Raw genomic sequence first — 17,384 nt, forward strand, 5'->3', positions numbered from 1 at the left:
CTCTCTGCCTGCCTCTCTGCCTACTCGTGATCTCTGTCTGTCAAGTAAATAAATAACATCTTTAAAAAACAAAAAAAAGATATTCAAGCTCTGCAATCTGTTTCTCTTCTCCCAATAATGCTCACTTTACTTTATTAAAAGTTATCCATCTCTATATTTTGGACAACCCTGTCCAAATAACTCCCCAGACTTGCCTATTATTAGACACTTTTCCCCTGTTAAAAAAAAGTTAGCCTGGGGTGCCTTGCTGGCTGTTTGTGGAGCATACAAGATATCCCGGGCTGTTAAGTTCAAGACCCACGGTGGGCATAAAGATTACTTAAAAATAAAATCTTAGAGGCGCCTGGGTGGTGCAGTCAGTTAAGCAACATACTCTTGGTTTCGGCTCAGGTTGTGATCTCAGGAATCTGAGTTGGAGCCCTGCATCAGGCTCCCCACTCAACTGCTTAAAACATCCTCTCCCACCACACCTCCCCGATGTGTGCATGCTCCCTCTTTCAAGTACATAAATAAATCCTTAAAAATAAATAAATAAAATCTTAAAAAAAAAAAAAAAGCTTACTCATGGGAATAAATAAATAAAATAAATAAATGGGAAGCCCATTTATTTCCAATACAAAATCTGTACCAGAGAACAGAAGGTTGAAAGACCCTTTAAGGTCTTAAAGGGTCTTTAGTTCAACAGGCAAAAGATACTTGAATTCATCTAAAGCACCCATTCTAATGCAAAAACTTACAAGACAAAGTTAACCATGAGCACCGTTTTTACATATATTAAATCACTTAAGCATCATGACAATTCTATGAGATGGATAACCTTGTCCTCATTTTACCAGCAGAGAGGCTTAGAGCAGTTAAACAATCTGCCCAAGGCTACGCACTAGTAGTGGCTGAGCAAGAGTGGATCCAAGTAGACTAGCTCAGGGATCCGCGCTGGTAACCACTATGCTACCGTGCCTTGCCTCTCCAGGTCTGTGGAACTCTTAGACTGGAAATTCTGCTCAGTCAGCATACTGATAAAAAAAAAAAAAAAAAATACAGAATAATAAAACATTTGAGGCAAAAGGTCAACCATGGGTGTCTAAGTGACTAAAGGATACATAGCAGTTCTTGTCTATTCCTGGAACTTTCCTCTAAGTTTGAAATTTTTTTCAAAATCAAAAGTTTGAAGTTGATTTTATCATACAACAGGATATCTTTTCTAAAAGTGATGACCAAATTACCTTTTGGCCAGAAAAGAAAGTTTTAAGAAAATGATCCTTGTAACGTCCCACTAAATGCCTGATCTAAATTGCCCACACCACTCCAGTCATACTGAAGGACTCACTGGAGAGGAAATGGCCCTAAAAATGGGGAATACCGTCCCTGAAGCACAACAGTAAATGTGGGCTCTATTCTCAATGCTTAATATTTAATAATCAATGACATGTAATCCTAAATATGGGGCGTGGGAGCACATTTATTCCCCAAAATACATTATACAATATAACCAAATACTAATCTATCCATACACTTATTTCCCCCTTGCTAGTTCTAACCAGAATATCAGTTCTTCCCTCCTTACTATGTTGCTGCCAGGCTGTATCAATGCTCTCTATTGGAAACCTTGCAGGTTGCTGCATTTAGGGAGAGCAATCCCTATTTCAGCTTTATGATCCTGGCATTTGATTCCTTGTGCAATGGAAGAGAACATGAAATCATATACTGATAACCTATGCATCATTATTTTAGGCAAGTGCCTTGTTACTATCTCTCTAAATTACCCATGAAAATTAATTTGGGTTCTCAAATTCATAAACTTCTCAATACATTTTGTGAACAAAATCTCCTGAAGTTTCATGGCAGAAGCACTAATTTAAAAAATACAATGATATCTGAACATACTTCCTTTAGAACACTGATAGTCAAAACTATCATCCCAAGCTTTTTATGGTTTTATTAATTAGTATAAAAACCACTCACTTCCAACATGTCTGAAAGCAATACTTTCCTGTTGCTGCCCTATAAGCTCCAGGTAAGCAGTGCCTCCCTGTAGGCAATGGTTGTATTTAAAGTTTCAGTGACTGAAGTTTACAGCTGCCTAAATTATGAAATATTAGGATCCTTACTTTTTATACTATTCTTTGGACATCCTGCCTAGAAAAGAAACAGAATCTTGTTTTTAATTAAAATTTTAAGACTTCGATTATCTCCAGAAACCTTACTTAAAAACGAGAGGAAATGTGTAAAAGGTCGAAACTACAAACTATACAGCAGAAGTTTCTAAATCACAATGTGATTTCATTAATCTAGGCTGTATTGCTTCCTATCTCAACTTCCTTTCAGCCTTCCCCACAAAAGTACCTCAGTGATTCCTATCAAGTGCTTTATTTAACTAAGGCTTACTGACACCTTGGTACACACCAGACACTGAGATAGGTGCTAAGAGGACACAGAAGTAACACAGCATCTACACTCAAGCAGCTCACAGTCTAGAGGGAAAGACAAAAATAAGCAGACAATTTTAACACAGTGTGATAAACATCATTTGAACTACTGTTACAAGCCTCTCCCTACAAGTTGGCAAGATCATTCCAAAATTGTCTGGAAGAAGAAATTTCACTGATAATCAAAGTTGGAGGCATTTCCAGTAAGTTTAAGAAGTCAGGACAGCAACAATGAGCACATGGGAAGATCCCTGTTTTCGAGTGAGATAATACCCATTCTAACATATTCAGCTCCCTATGGGATTTGTGGAAAATGGATTTTTTACATAATTATCCCAATATGCAGGGGGTTGGAAATCTAAGTGGGGACTGGCCCTCTGCAAAATTAAACACTTCTGCCTCTAGCAAGGGCTCATTTTAGTTCTGGTTCTTGTTTCTGTTCTCTTTGGAGAATGGTAGAACATTAGTGGCTAAGTCCATGGACTTTGTAGTTAGTCAGACCAGGATTTAATCCTGGCGTGGCCATTTACACGCAGTGAGATTTTCAGCAAACCTCAGCTTCTCTGAGGCTCACATTCCTTAAAAAACTGTTGTGGGAAATTAAGTAAATAGTTTATGCAAAATGCTTACCATGCAGTAAAAAAACAAGAGGGTGGGGAGAAAGGGCTAGAAGTAACAGGGGACCATCAGATACTAAAATAAAAAGCAATAAATTATACAGAGCTAATCATTTTGTTATTCCAATTGTATAGTGATCTATGCTTAATTTATCTGCATCCATCCTGTCTCACCCATCCCTAGAGAGCAACCATAAACCTAAGGCTGAATTGCAATTACTCGGAGCTCTTTTTTTGTTTTTTATCTCAAATAGTCCCGATTTTTACACTCAGAGAACACGGCCTTGCCCCTGTGACTCTCCATAATTTGGAACCCTAAGAAAGGTGCTAGAACTCTAACCACCCAAAGAGACTCCCACCTGAATACACAGACCGTACCTTAGTCATATAACAAAGAAACCAACAGTATATAGGAGCCGAACAAAAAAAAAAAAGGAAAATCTGCACAACTCATACTTACTTGTCATTTTTTACCCAAAAACCAAAATGAGAAGCAAAACAGAAAATAAAAGATTTACTTATTTGGACCCCTTGTATTTCCTGAAAGAACTAGTAGAGGTGAGATAAAAGACGAATCTTCCATCTTATCAACCAAAATGCTCTATAATACACACCAATCAAAACAAAGCCTCAGCCGTGGAAATAGTCCTGGACACTAGTCACTAGGATGCTCACTGTAGCTACACAAAGCCCAGTATTTAAAGCTGGAACCAAATCACCACCACTCAGTCATCCAGAACCTATTTTCAAACTGCCTTTGTACTCCTTCTTCAGATTCCCTCATCCCTCCCCCTAAAGGTTGAGTGGGAAACCGACACTCTGGCAGCAACATGACCAACCCTCCAAAGATCCACCAAGAAACCTCCCCTTGGCTGGAGTCAAAGCAGAGAAATGTTTGAAAGAAAATTCAGAAAATATTAAATAAGAACTACAGCCCAAGAGACTGTACACATTCTTTTTCCTTTCTTTTTAACTGCACTTGCTATAATTATGAGATTCAGACATGCAGATTTTACTGTAGCCCTCGCATAGATTATATTAAAAGAAGGAACAAAGTTGTTTCCTCTGAAGCCACAACCTCACAAGGATGAAATCATCTTTCAAGAAATACTCTCATTCTGGTAAAGAAATTCAAGGAAGAGTTGTGGTCTAAAAAGAATGGGGGGAGGGCACAAAACCAGAGGATTTTTAAAAATACATACCAGTTTAAAGCTAAAGAGCTGCTTATCTATTAAGGCCCATCTTGTTACAATCAGGGCAGTATCTATTCCAGCTATAATTTTCAGACCGATTCGCATTTTCAAAGACAGAAAGAAGGGAACACTCGGTTTTCAGCTACTGATGAGTTGGCTATATAATTATCTACAAACAGTATTTTTCCAAGAATGTATTTGCAAAAACAAAATCAAAACAAATCTTAAGATTAAATATATGAAAGCAGTCATGGGCCTTCAGCTCTTACGGATTTCTGATTTCACGGCAAATATAGCAAACAAAAAAACTCAGCTCCAAAGAACAACTTTCAGCTGGCTTAAAAATAAGAATTTCTGTTGTGCTTTCTTAAATGCATTCTAAACACTAAAGTTTGCATTGAGTGTTTTCTCTTAGCCTCATCTCATTAAATCCACGGCCCTTTCAAGGGGCACAAAGCTAAAAATATTTCCAGGTGTGTTGCCACTTTATTCAGGTGAACTGAAAAAGCATGATTAGAATTTCCTTATCCCTCGAAGCATTTAAACGTTACGGTACTTGCAAACTGAACCTACACCTCCACAAATCTCTGCCGTCAAAGGTAGTCTTAAGAAGAAAGGAATGGTAGTTTGTTTAACATGGATCCATTTGTTTTCTTTTATAAAGCAAAGCAGGGAGGCTAGGTCTAGCCGGAGAACGAGGCTCCCACCCACCGCACCTGGAAAAGTAAAAGAGGGATCCACCCAGGAACAGCAGAGCTGAAACTGATCTGGGCCGTTCAAACTCTCTGAAGGAAAAAAACACCACCATTTAAAGCTGCAAAGCTCCCTACAACTTTCCACTTCCATAAATCTAATGATAACGGGGGGAAAAAAGTTTTGAAACATATGAAGAACCATCTGTGTAACTAGCTTCCGACCCGGACAAATTCCTTTCCCAACCCACATGCAACATGCCAAAATACCGAACTTTCGGTTTGGGCTCTGAAAATAGAAATCTGTTAGCTTAAAACCCTAAAAAATATAAAAGCAGAGAACACACCAAAATGTAAATTTACATGTAAATGTAAATTTGCTCTCACCCCTCTGAATCTATTAATCTCTATATTAGAGAGACCTAGAAGTTTGTTTCTGGGTCTTGAATATTTTACTTTCTAATATAATACCCAAATTTCCCCAAGTAAGTAGAAAGAAAAAATAATAATTGCTTAAAAGTCACCCGTCAGCAGAGCAGATTCTCTCGTTTTTAACTTCCCTCTGGTTACCGTAAGACAAAAATTCGACTTGGCTTCTCCTCCTTTACCCGTCTGTACACACATTTTTTAAAAAGGCACACACCTCAAATGTGGACTTCTAAAAACCAGTCCTTTAAGAAAGAAACCCAAGGCTTCGTCAGTGTGCTGAGAAAGACAAATCCAGCAAGGTACTTGATTTTTCACCACCGCTTCCTCCTTTCAGGATCTTTCCTGCTCTTCTTTCTCTCTCTCTCTCTCCCTCTCTCTCAGTTTCTCTCTCTCTCTCTTTTTTTTTTCTCTCAGATCCAACACCTAAAATGGAAGTTGCACCCAGCCAAAGGCTAGGGAGCCTGGGTGGTGACAAACTGATCTGGCAGCCCTACCCCCTCGCTTTCCTAAGTGATGTCAGCCCCTGAGAACTTCCAATAGGAACCAGGCATAAATCAGGGAGCTGATTTTATCCAATAGGAAACTTTATTATAGGAAATTAAAAAAATAAAAAGGAGAGCGAGAGGAGGAGAGAAAGAGACAGGGGGAAGTTTTATATATATATTTATATTTAAAGTGGAGACTACACAATCTCTGAGGAATTGCTGCAGAGCTCCTGGGTGGGGGGAGGGACAAGGGCTTTTCAGGATGGCACGCCTAAGCTTCAGTTCTCTTCTGTGGTGGGGTTCTTGCTCTCTTTCCCTTCGTTTCCGGGTAGGGAAATAGAAGAAGAGCTGATTTTATTTGCCTGCTGCTATTTGGTTTGTTGCTTTCAACCCAAGGCATTTTCCCAAAAGAAGACAGGAAGGGAAGGAGAGAAAAATCCTAGAAATAGAACTATTATGTATTGATTAGGATGGTAGGGAATATCTGAGGTAAACTCTCAATTTCCTTGTTGTCATTTAACTGCATAAGAGCTAATGAGAAAAAATAAATGCCTGGACTTGTTAACAGTTTTTAGAGTCTATATGTATATTTCAACTAGCAGGAAGCTAAATCCACTAAGCTGTTGAGGAAAATCCTGTCTTCCCACTTGTCCCCAAATCAAAATAAGGAGGGTTTGATGGGAGGGAGAATAAATGGAATTTAATAAGCAAGCAATATATTTAGAGGCATTCACAGCATGTGTAAGAAAAAACAAGTCTCCTGTTAAGAAAATACAGTTTCTTTGTATACTTGGAGCTTAAGATGCTAGAGTTCCTACATTCTCTTTTTACATTTAACCCAAGTAGATGATTATATGAGTATTCTTTTCCTGAGTTAAGAATTATCCCTGGGGCACCTGGGTGGCTCAGTGGGTTAAGCCGCTGCCTTCGGCTCAGGTCATGATCTCGGGGTCCCGGGATCGAGTCCCGCATCGGGCTCTCTGCTCGGCGGGGAGCCTGCTTCCTCCTCTCTCTCTCTCTGCCTCTCTGCCTACTTGTGATCTCTGTCTGTCAAATAAATAAATAAAATCTTAAAAAAAAAAAAAAAAGAATTATCCTTAATATGTTCTTACACTGTTACGCCATGAAAGACAGAGACTGGATTTTTTTTTTTTAACAGGCTTGACAAAGACTAGTATTTTTTGGTCATTTGGTAGTTACTAAACAAAGATAATAATGATGTATTTAAAATTTCCTTTTTCTTTCTTACTGAAAAGCCTAAATTCTATCCTGTTAGACTGCTACCAAATGAATCTTCATAAAGTTTTCATAATCCAGAGTAATGGTTAAGAGCACAAATTCTGCACTCAAACTGCCTTGGCTACAAACCTTCCTCCTCTGCAAGGACACTTAAGTAAATGTATTACTATGTGACTTTGGACAAATTATATAACCTCTCTGAGTCTCTGTTTCCTTAACTGTAAAATGGGGATAATAACTCTATCTCTCTCACAGGACTGCTGTGAGAATTAAAACACACATAAAGTTCTTTTTTTTTTTTTTTAAGATTTTATTTATTTATTTGACAGAGAGAGATCACAAGTAGGCAGAGAGGCAGGCAGAGAGAGAGAGGAGGAAGCAGGCTCCCTGATGAGCAGAGAGCCTGATGTGGGACTCGATCCCAGGACCCTGAGATCATGACCCAAGCCGAAGGCAGCGGCTTAACCCACTGAGCCACCCAGGCGCCCCAACACACATAAAGTTCTTAAAACGTACTGCATTTGGTTATAAACTAAGAATAAGTTATTATCACCAGTATCAACCTTGTCCCCGAACCTTCAGTGGCTCACCAATGCCCCATAATAGCAAACAATAACAGAGCATCTATCATGTGAAAGGCACTTTGCACTCATTATCTCTAAGTTCTAAAACACCATGGACATAGTACTACCATCATTTCACAAATGAGGAAATCAAAGTTCAACAAGGTGAAGAAACTTGATGATGAGATCATCCAGCTGAGAAGTGAACCCCTCATCCATCTGACTCCAAAGCCCATGCTCTATCCATCACTTCACACTGGGATCAGGATAAAGGCCAAGTTCCTCATCTGCTTTCAAGGTGTTACATTTATTCACTCAATACACTGAAGTCACACTTTTATTAACTACACTTTTTTATTTTTATACTATATTTTTTATTTTTTATACTTTTTTCAATTAACTATACTTTATTAACTATAATCTGACCTTTCCTTATCTATCTAAACCAGAATTCCACTTCTCTCTGTTATGTGCCCTTCCAATTAAGCTGAAAAGGGCATTATCCACCCCCTCATATTCTGTCTGCAGTCTCACAGACCCTCATATTTGATCTCAAGTGGCCAAAAAAATGACTTCTCTCAAAAAGGCATCACAGCACGTTTGGTGGGCTTTAAACAAACCAGACTGGAAAAATAAATACATTTAACAGAGAAATAACAACCTCTCGCTCTCATTCTCTAGGAATCTTCTGCTACTATCTTCTCACGTCTTACTTTTTTTAAGATTTTATTTATTTGAGAAAAAGAGAGACAGAGTGCACCTGAGCCCAGGTAAGGGACAGAGGGAGAGAGTGAAGGAGACTCCCCGCTGAGCAGGAAGCCCAACGCCAGGTTCAATCCCAGAACCCTGAGATCATGACCTGAGCTGAAGGCAGACACTTAACTGAGTCACCCAGCATCCCTCTTATCACATCTTCTACCTCTACTCTCCATTTAGTATTCCTGATCCTCCACAGCAAATTCAGAAGCCAAAGATGATTGCCAAAAGAAAACCACCAGCACAAGAAATGTTTGGGGGAAAAAAACCATTTGTTGATTCATTGGTTCCTAGATCAGACCCGTATTCTAGAATATTCTATGATCTTCTACAGATAGATTGGTCTTGTTTTCCTCACATCACCACTAAAAACTTGCAAGTATTTTGCCTTCCTTTTGTGTGTGCTTTCCTGTCTCCTCACCAGAAGATAAGCTCTATGAAGATATGAAAGGGTCTCTCTAGTTCAAGATATATCCCCAGAGCTCAGCATAAAATCTCACATTTAGCAACAGATGGATGAGTAAATGAAGTCGCTTGGCTTACCAGTTATGTAATCCTGGGGTAAGGCATTTTATATTAATGAATTTGTAGATAACATTTGAAATAAAGTTATATACAAATCAAAAAAGATATCTCGGGGGCAGCCTGGCTGGCTCCGTTGGTATAGCATGTGTCTCTTAATCTTGTGGTCATGATTTCAGGCCCCACATTGGGTATAGAGCCTATTAAAAAAAAAAAAAAAAAAAAAAAGATAACTCGGTGGTGAAAAACTTGTTAAAAGTTAAATCTATCTGGAACAGCTGTCTCCAAATAAAGCATCACAAGGATTAATACTCAGTGGAAAAACTGTTTACACTCAGGTGACCCAAAGTAAAAAGATGAGTTCCACTTGGGTTATTTTGAGCACCTTCTATGAGCCAGGTACTCTTCTAGATAATGAGTAGACAAGTACCCCGCTCTCAGAAAGCTTACATTCTAGTGGAGGGAGAAAGAAGATTTAAAAAATAAGATGTCAGACGGAACACTAAACCGAAATTTAAGAGAGACTGATAAGAATGACTTGTGACTTGTGCAACATTAGATGTCAAGGACAAACTCTCCGAGAGTTTGGCATTTAAGTTGAAATCTAAATGGGAAGAAGCAGACAACTATGAGAACATATGAACAACGGTAACTACTAATGCCAAAGCCCTCAAGGATGAAGCTGAAACCTGGTGGATCCAGCAGTCTCAAAATGAGGAGGGAGTGATAGAAATATGAAGGATTTTACAGGTTAGAGGAAGTTTTGATTAACTTACTCTCAGTAGAGGGAGGCCTGTGAGTGTTATCAACAGTGGAATGACATGATCTCAGATTTTGAAAAGATCTGCTGGCTTATGTGACAAATGGAATAAAGAGGGCAAGGGTGAAAGCAAGGAAATTAGTTTGAAGGTCAAGCTACTGTAATACCGAGCTGACTACAATGGCAGCAGTAAAAGTAGAGAGAAGTCAATGGATTGAGAATATGTTTAGACATACATGGTTGGTTTTTATTTCAGGGTTTTTTTTTTTCTCTCCTTTGTTTTCTTTCTTTCATTTTGTTTTGTTTTGAATGCATTGAATATTACATTCAGTGCTCGATTTTATGACTCTCAAAGTGTGATTCTCCCCCCCACCACAGTCATCTCCACTTAACAAACAGAAGAATAGGAATCTATAGTAAAAGATTAGGGAAGAGCTGGGAAATAATTTTGTATTCAAAATAGAAATATTAAAAATAAGGGGGCACCTGGGTGGCTCGGTGGGTTAAGCCTCTGCCTTCTGCTCAGGTCATGATCCCAGGGTCCTGGGATTGAGCCCCACATCTGGCTCTCTGCTCAGCAGGGAGCCTGCTTCCTCCTTTCTCTCTCTGCCTGCCTCTCTGCCTACTTGTGATCTCTGTCAAATAAATAAAATCTTTAAAAAAAAAATCCTTTAAAAAAAGAAATATTAAAAATAAGTTAGTTAAATAAAAATTTTTAAAAATATTAAAATTATTATGTAGGGCTGAACGCTGTGCTGTCTCTACTTCTAAAATAGCTAAAACCATAAATGCCAAGGAGAAGAAACAACAAAAAATCAACTCCAAAAAGCACTGGCTAGACATACAAAGGAAGACAAAATATTTTTACTCGTTTCTACCCTCTGGTGGCTACACGTTACCATAGAATGTTTGTCATTTTTAAAGCTCTGGGTTGGAAGGCTGTTCACCATTCCCTTTAGAAATTCTACTGTCACAAGATATATTTAAACGGTGTTGGATTTAAAAAAAAGAAGAAATGAAGAAGTGAGTCCTTTCTATTTCTTGAAAACTAACCTAATCATAATAACAAATTCATGAGGGGATATAATATTTCTGTTTTTCTTTCTTTTTTTTTTTTTTTTAAGATTTCATTTATTTATTTGACAGTGAGAGAAGGAACACAAGCAGGGGGAGTGGGAGTGGGAGAAGCAGTCTTCCTGCTGAGCAGGGAGCCCTATGCAGGGCTCCCAGCACCCTGGGATCATGACCTGAGCCAAAGGCAGATGCTTAGCGAATGAGCCACCTGGGCACCCCAATATTTCTGTTTTTCTTATAAGTCCACTTCTACTAGTACTTCACCTGCTCACTCAAGTCTTTTTTTTTTTTTTTTAAGATTTTATTTATTTGACAGACAGAGATCATAAGTAGGCAGAGAGGCAGTCAGAGAGAGAAGAGGAAGCAGGCTCCCCATCAAGCAAGGAGCCCTTTAAAAAAATCTTTAAAAAAATCATGACTCGGGGCTTGATCCCAGAACCCTTGGATCATGACCCAAGCTGAAGGCAGAGGCTTTAACCCACTGAGCCACCCAGGTGGCCCTCAAGTCTTGATTCCACAGCAAGATGTCATAAACAAACATTGTTCTGCCTTGTCTTTTTTTTTTTTCTTTTTGCTTACTTGCTTCTGCTAAGTTTTATTTTTTTTTATTTTTTTTTTTTAAAGATTTTATTTATTTAACAGACAGAGATCACAGGTAGGCAGAGAGGCAGGCAGAGAGAGAGGAGGAAGCAGGCTCCCTGCGGAGCAGAGAGCCCGATGTAGGGCTCGATCCCAGGACCCTGGGATCACGACCTGAGCCGAAGGCAGAGGCTTTAACCCACTGAGCCACCCAGGCACCCCTCTGCTAAGTTTTATATCCTTTCACCAGTTGCTTCCTCTTCAAAACATAACTGCAACCAAAAATGTGTTCTGTTCCTTGAACTTTTTTCCACCTTAAGAGCAGGCCTCAAACTAGGAAAATATTACCTGACTTGGAAATGCACCCCCACCCCCCATATTTCAGTCAACCTTCCCAAATCCCTTAAAAATATTTAATTCTATATAATTGATAATTATGGTACAATTGACATACTCAACTCCTTTTTAAAAAGGTGTTAGGTATCAATAGAGACCTGTTTGAGCGCAGGGTACTACTCACCTCTCCACACTCTTGTCTGTTCCTTTGCAGGGCATCTCCGCGATCGGCCTCCAGCGGGCCTCCGTGAACGCTGCTCTGGTTTTCACCACACTCTGTCACCGGTGGCTTTGGATTCAGCCATCTTCATCTAGAGCTGGACTTCGCAGAGCATCTAAATGAAACCAGGCCCCAGGACCTAACACACACACGGGTAAGAACCGCTGTTCAGATTTATAATGCGCATTGGACTTCTCTCTAAATGTTCAATCTTGAAATCCCTGTATTTTTTAAAATTAATTTGAGACAGAGAAAGAGAGAGAGCATGAAAAGAGAGAGGTCAGGGGCGCCTGCGTGGCTTAGTGTGGGTTAAAGCCTCTGCCTTCGGCTCAGGTCACGATCCCAAGGTTCTCAAATCGAGCCCGGCATCCGGCTCTCTGCGCCGCGGGGAGCCTGCCCCCCCCCCCCACCTGCCTTTCTACCTACTTGTGATCTCTTGTCTGTCAAATAAATTAAAAAAAAAAAAAAAAATCTTAAAAAAAAAAAAAAGGAAAGAAAAGAGAGAGGTCAGCGGGAGAAGCAGACTCTCTACTGAGCAGGGAGCCCAATGGGGGCCTCGATGATCCAGGACTCCAAGATCATGACCTTAGCCCAAGGCATTCGCTTAACCAGCTGAGCCACCCAGGCACCGGAAATCATTTAATTTTTTTTTAAATTTCACCCCTGAACACAACTGTTTCCAGTCAGGAAGCGCACTAAGTCACCTCTGGAAGGACACCGGAGGCCACTCCACACGGGAGGTTCAGCAACCCCCTTGGTCGCACCGGTTCTCTGAGATTTCGCGCAGAGTGGAATCTGTGAAAAGCCTGATTTCAGGCACTCCAGCCGAAAGACCTCATTCCTGCGCTAAGAGAGCAGAGGGACCTGATCAAGGTGCGAGGAGAGCCCTCCACCGGCTTTTTCCTCCGCGAAGCCTGGTGCCATCTCACAGGGCCAGGGCCGTTTATCCACAGCCTCTTTCGAGGGATAGAAAGAGGTGTCCGGCAACCGCCTTGGAGTCTGCCTTAACTGGGGCATCCTGACTCTCTCGTCACTGAGATTTCATCGAGCCGAGGGAGAAGGCGGCCTCTATAAGGATCCCTCCCGAGCAGCCTCTTCCCACCTACCTCTCGCCGCCCGACCATCTTATCTTGGCTTAGCCCTCAAGTCCCTCGAGACTTAGTCTCCCGCCCAAAGTGCTCCTCTCCCTGTGATTGGTCGTCCAAGGAGCCTTCGGCCAATGGGGATGACGTATTCAGGCAGACGTCAGACCGAGGGCGGGGGGAGGAGGAAGGACGTCGGGCCCACAACGCGCCCTGCGCAGGGACGGCGGCGCGAGGTGTGTGGCGCGGGCCGCGTGGCCTCAGGCCCTCGCTGTCGCCACGCCCCGGTGCAGGAGGGTGGCGGGGCCCGCAGCGGTACGAAGGCAACAGGGGGTGGCTGCAAAGCCCGTGCGGCTGGGCGTGGTGGTGACGGGGAGCCCTGAATTCGGGCCTCGGGGAACCCCACGCTCCATTCCCAGAAATCTTCGCGCCGAGAGTTCTCTCTTCAAAGGAGTTGGGCCAGGGCGGCCAGAGCGTGCGGGACGCCCAGCATTGCAGGGCCTTCCCTGAAGCCCAGCTTTCTCCGCCAACCCCGATTCCTCCGTTCTGGACAGGGAGAGGAACCCTCAGGTCATTGGCCCACCTGAGCTGCTTTGTTAAACCTTCCCGCGCAAGGCTGGACTTTGGGAGGAAGCAAGGCAGGCTGGACAGAGGACCCAAGCACGAAGACGTCGGCGAGCGCCACTCCGACTGCCGAGCTCTTCCAGGTTGGGTCTGGGAGCGAGGCCGGGTGCTGGTGGGTTGGGAAGCCTCCCCAGAGCCTGTTTGGGACCTTGCAAGAGCAGCCCCCCTCCGCTCCCCATTTCTCTGGCTGAAATGGAAATTGAGCCTACCCCCTTCTTAATTAACCCTTCCACTCTTTTCTTTCCTAATAGTTTGACGGGAACTGTTCAGATCCTCGGTGCCACCTGACAGAAAACTGCATACCAAGGAAGGAACACCAGCTGTTCCTTCCTGTGCAGTGAGTGTGGGGGTTTCCGTGCAAAAAAAGCTGGGAATGGAGTAAGCCTGAATTCAGGATATCTATCCAGCTTGTATCAGGAAGGGTAGAATGCTTAATTATGCCTTCTCCATTGTTAGCCCGTCGATTCACCAGACTGACAAACCTAAAGGCTAGAATCTTTGCCAATTCCCAGGCCGTATTAGGCTTGCTTTGGTCAAGAACATCTGAAGCAAGGGTGGCAGTGTCCTTATTTCTGTGAGAGATTTTCCACCGAGTTCAGCACCTGCTTTTCTTGACTGTGCACCCTCTGCTGGTTAGCGTGATAGAGCGAGCTCAAAGAAAAGAAGGTGTGGACAACTTCCTAGAGAATTGTCTATTCAGTGTTGTCTCTTTAGAAGTGTTAAGTTGAGGTTTATACCTATGGAACTCAGAAGTGTGTTGCTCAGGAAGAATACGAGTTGTCAGCACCGTAGGCGTTGAGTCTCAGGGGTAATGTGAATGAAGAAGGTTTGAGGATAACAACAATAGCTACCATTTTAGAAGTGATAGTTATTATGTGTCAGGCACTCGCGGTGCTAAGCAATTTTACCCGCATTGACTCATTTAATCTTTAAAACAGCTCCACCAGGTAAGTACCGTTATCATTACCACTTCCTAGATGAGAAAAGTGAGACTCAGAAGAGTTAGGTCATTTGCTTGAGATTATACAGCTAAGCTAATAAATAACAGAGCTGGGATTCAAATCTACGCTTGCTTCTAAGCTCCCACATGTAAACACTATGATATTCTTAAGAGACCCTTGGCACAATTTCTGGGCTTATGGTAACTCATCCCGTGGCTGTTATCTCCCACTTTTAAGATTTTCCTACCATTTCAAAAATGAAAAACAAATTAGGTACAGGCATTCTTCTGAAATACACTTTCTCATCTACAGGAATCTGATCTGTGAAAACCTAGAAAGTTTGTTAAGAGACCAACATGTGCTCTCCTGCCAGTTCCAAAATCCTATACAGGAATCCCCGGTTTCTCCGGTTAGCTTTTCTGCAGCTTCATCACCAGCAACAGACTGGTGTGTTCTGTGATGTCCTTCTGCAGGCAGAAGGTAAGACACTAGTGTGGACTCAATTAAAATGTCAATATAGAATACTCACTATAGAATAAGATAAAATGAGTTCAGGGCCAGGGAATAGAGCACAAAACCAAGAAAATGTGCTACCACCCTTGAGCACTATAAGTTATTTGGTAAAGAGCTGTTTGTTTCTAGGACAGTTACTGTTTCCAAGAGTGAAAATGAGACTGTGCTTTTTTTCTCTTAAAACATGTAAGTAGAGGGGCAACCTGGGTGGCTCAGTCGGCTAGGCATCTGCCTTTAGCTCAAGTCATGATCTCTGAGTCCTGGTATTGAGCCCTATGTCCCACTCTTCCCTGCTCAGCAGGGAGTCTGTTTCTCCCTTTCTCCCCTCCCTCACTCCTAGGTTTTTTCTCAGGTGAATAAATAAAATCATTATTTTTAATTTTTTTTAAAGATTTTATTTATTTGACAGAGAGAGAGTGCACAAGTAGGCAGGCAGGCAGAGAGAGAGGGGGAAGCAGGCTCCCTGCTGAGCATAGAGCCTGATGTGGGGCTCAATCCCAGGACCCTGAGATCATGACCTGAGCTGAAGGCAGTGGCTTAACCCACTGAGCCACCCAGGCACCCCAGTAAATAAAATCTTAAAAAAAAAAAAAAGAAAAGAAAAGAAAGTAATGAAGTAATGTAAAGTTTATTAAGTGTAGAAATTCTGTAAAAGGTGGATAATTAAAATGTAACAGGGTGATTGTGAAGATGGAGCTAACATACATACAGGACTTAGAACAATGCTTTTAATGTACAAAGCACAATATAAGTGTTAGACAATATTATTACATATATTCTCATTTTCTTGCCAAACTTTTGCTTAATTTTTCTCATCTTCAAATTAAAGGTTTTTGTTGTTTGTTGTTAGACTTAAAAATATATAGTTTTGTTTCCACCCCTTTCCTTTATACATGGAATGTTCAGTCAGTATGAAGTAGAGCCTGGTATCATGTATTTTTTTTAAAGATTTTACTTATTTATTTGATAGATCACAAGTAGGCAGAAAGGCAGGCAGAGGGGTGGGGGAAAGCAGGCTCCCTGCTGAGCAGAGAGCCCCATGCAGGGCTCAATCCCAGGACCCTGGGATCATGATCTGAGCTGAAGGCAGAGACTTTAACCCACTGAGCCACCCAGGCGCCCCTATCGTGTATTTTTGTTGGTTTTTTTAAGTAGGCTCCATGCCCAGCATGGAGCCCAGTGGGGGGCTTGAACCCATGACCCTAAGATTAAGACCTGAGCTGAGATCAAGAGTCATACCCCAAACCAACTGAGCCACCCAGGCGCCCTGAGCCTGGTATCCTATAAAAAGCCCAAGACTAGGGGTCAGAGTCTTAGCTTTGTTACTTAGAAATTAAGTGACAAATACCCAAGCCTCACTTCATCTCTCTGGAGCTCAGTTTCTTCATTTATAAAAAGGGATTATGACAACCAACATCGTGTAGCACTCTGTACTTTGCAGAGTACATACAATATCATCTAGTGTCTCATTTGATTCTTACAACAGTCTTGTGAGATAATGTGATATGGTTCCAGTTCTACAGATGAATGAATTGAGGCTTAGGGAGTTAATTTGTCTTGCCTGTTGGTTCTCTTAGTAAGTACAGAATTGGAATTCATTCCTTAATTCAAAATTTTTTAAAAAAACAATTGCCTGTTGTATGTTATAACAGTGTACAAGCATGGGCATATATACTGTATGAAGATAAAATCCCTTCTTATACGGAAATCACGTAAAGGGGAGAGAAACTTGAGATAACAGTGGATCCAAGTAACTGCAATATAATAAATAACACTGAGACAGGAGCACAAGAGAGGGGCACCTTCCCAGACATGAGGAGGTTGGGGGACACAGGTTAGGGTGATTTTCTTGGAAAAAATAATCTCTTAGTGGAGATCTGGAGGACAAACAGGAGTAGAAGGAAGTGGGGAAAGATTTCCTCAGGCAGAGAAAACAACATGTACAGAGATGAAGATGCAACCAAGGATTTGTGAGTGGTTCACTATGGCTAGAGGGCAGACTCCAGGAAGTGTATTGATGAGAGATACGGGGAGAGAAATTAGCAGCAACGTGTGAGTTCTGAAGTGTTGTGCAAAGAAGTAGGTCTTATCCTCAGAACATTGGAAAATGTATTTATTTTGTTTGAGATTTATTTATTTTAGGGCGCCTAGGTGGCTCAGTGGGTTAAGCCTCTTCCTTTCGGCTCGGGTCATGATCTCATGGTCCTGGGATGGAGTCCCACATCCGGCTCTCTGCTCGGTAGGGAGCCTGCTTCCTCCTCTCTCTCCGCCTGCCTCTCTGCCTACTTGTGATCGCTCTCTGTCAAATAAATAAATTAAAAAAAATTTTTTTA

At 41.6% G+C, this 17,384-nt stretch overlaps 1 protein-coding gene across 10 annotated transcripts in view; it reads right to left on the reverse strand.

Annotated features, from left to right (window-relative positions):
- CTNND1 (catenin delta 1) overlaps positions 1-5,847 on the reverse strand; it is a 48,159-nt gene extending 42,312 nt beyond the window's left edge. For all 10 annotated transcript variants that reach the window (XM_059405042.1, XM_059405040.1, XM_059405033.1 and 7 more), the window contains exon 1: positions 5,572-5,847. The gene's annotated coding sequence lies outside the window, so the exon portion shown is untranslated. The remainder of the gene's footprint in view (positions 1-5,571) is intronic.
- Between the last annotated feature and the right edge of the window lie 11,537 nt (positions 5,848-17,384).

The sequence above is a fragment of the Mustela nigripes genome, chromosome 1 (genome assembly GCF_022355385.1).
Source record: "Mustela nigripes isolate SB6536 chromosome 1, MUSNIG.SB6536, whole genome shotgun sequence".
NCBI classification, from domain to species: Eukaryota; Metazoa; Chordata; class Mammalia; order Carnivora; family Mustelidae; genus Mustela; species Mustela nigripes.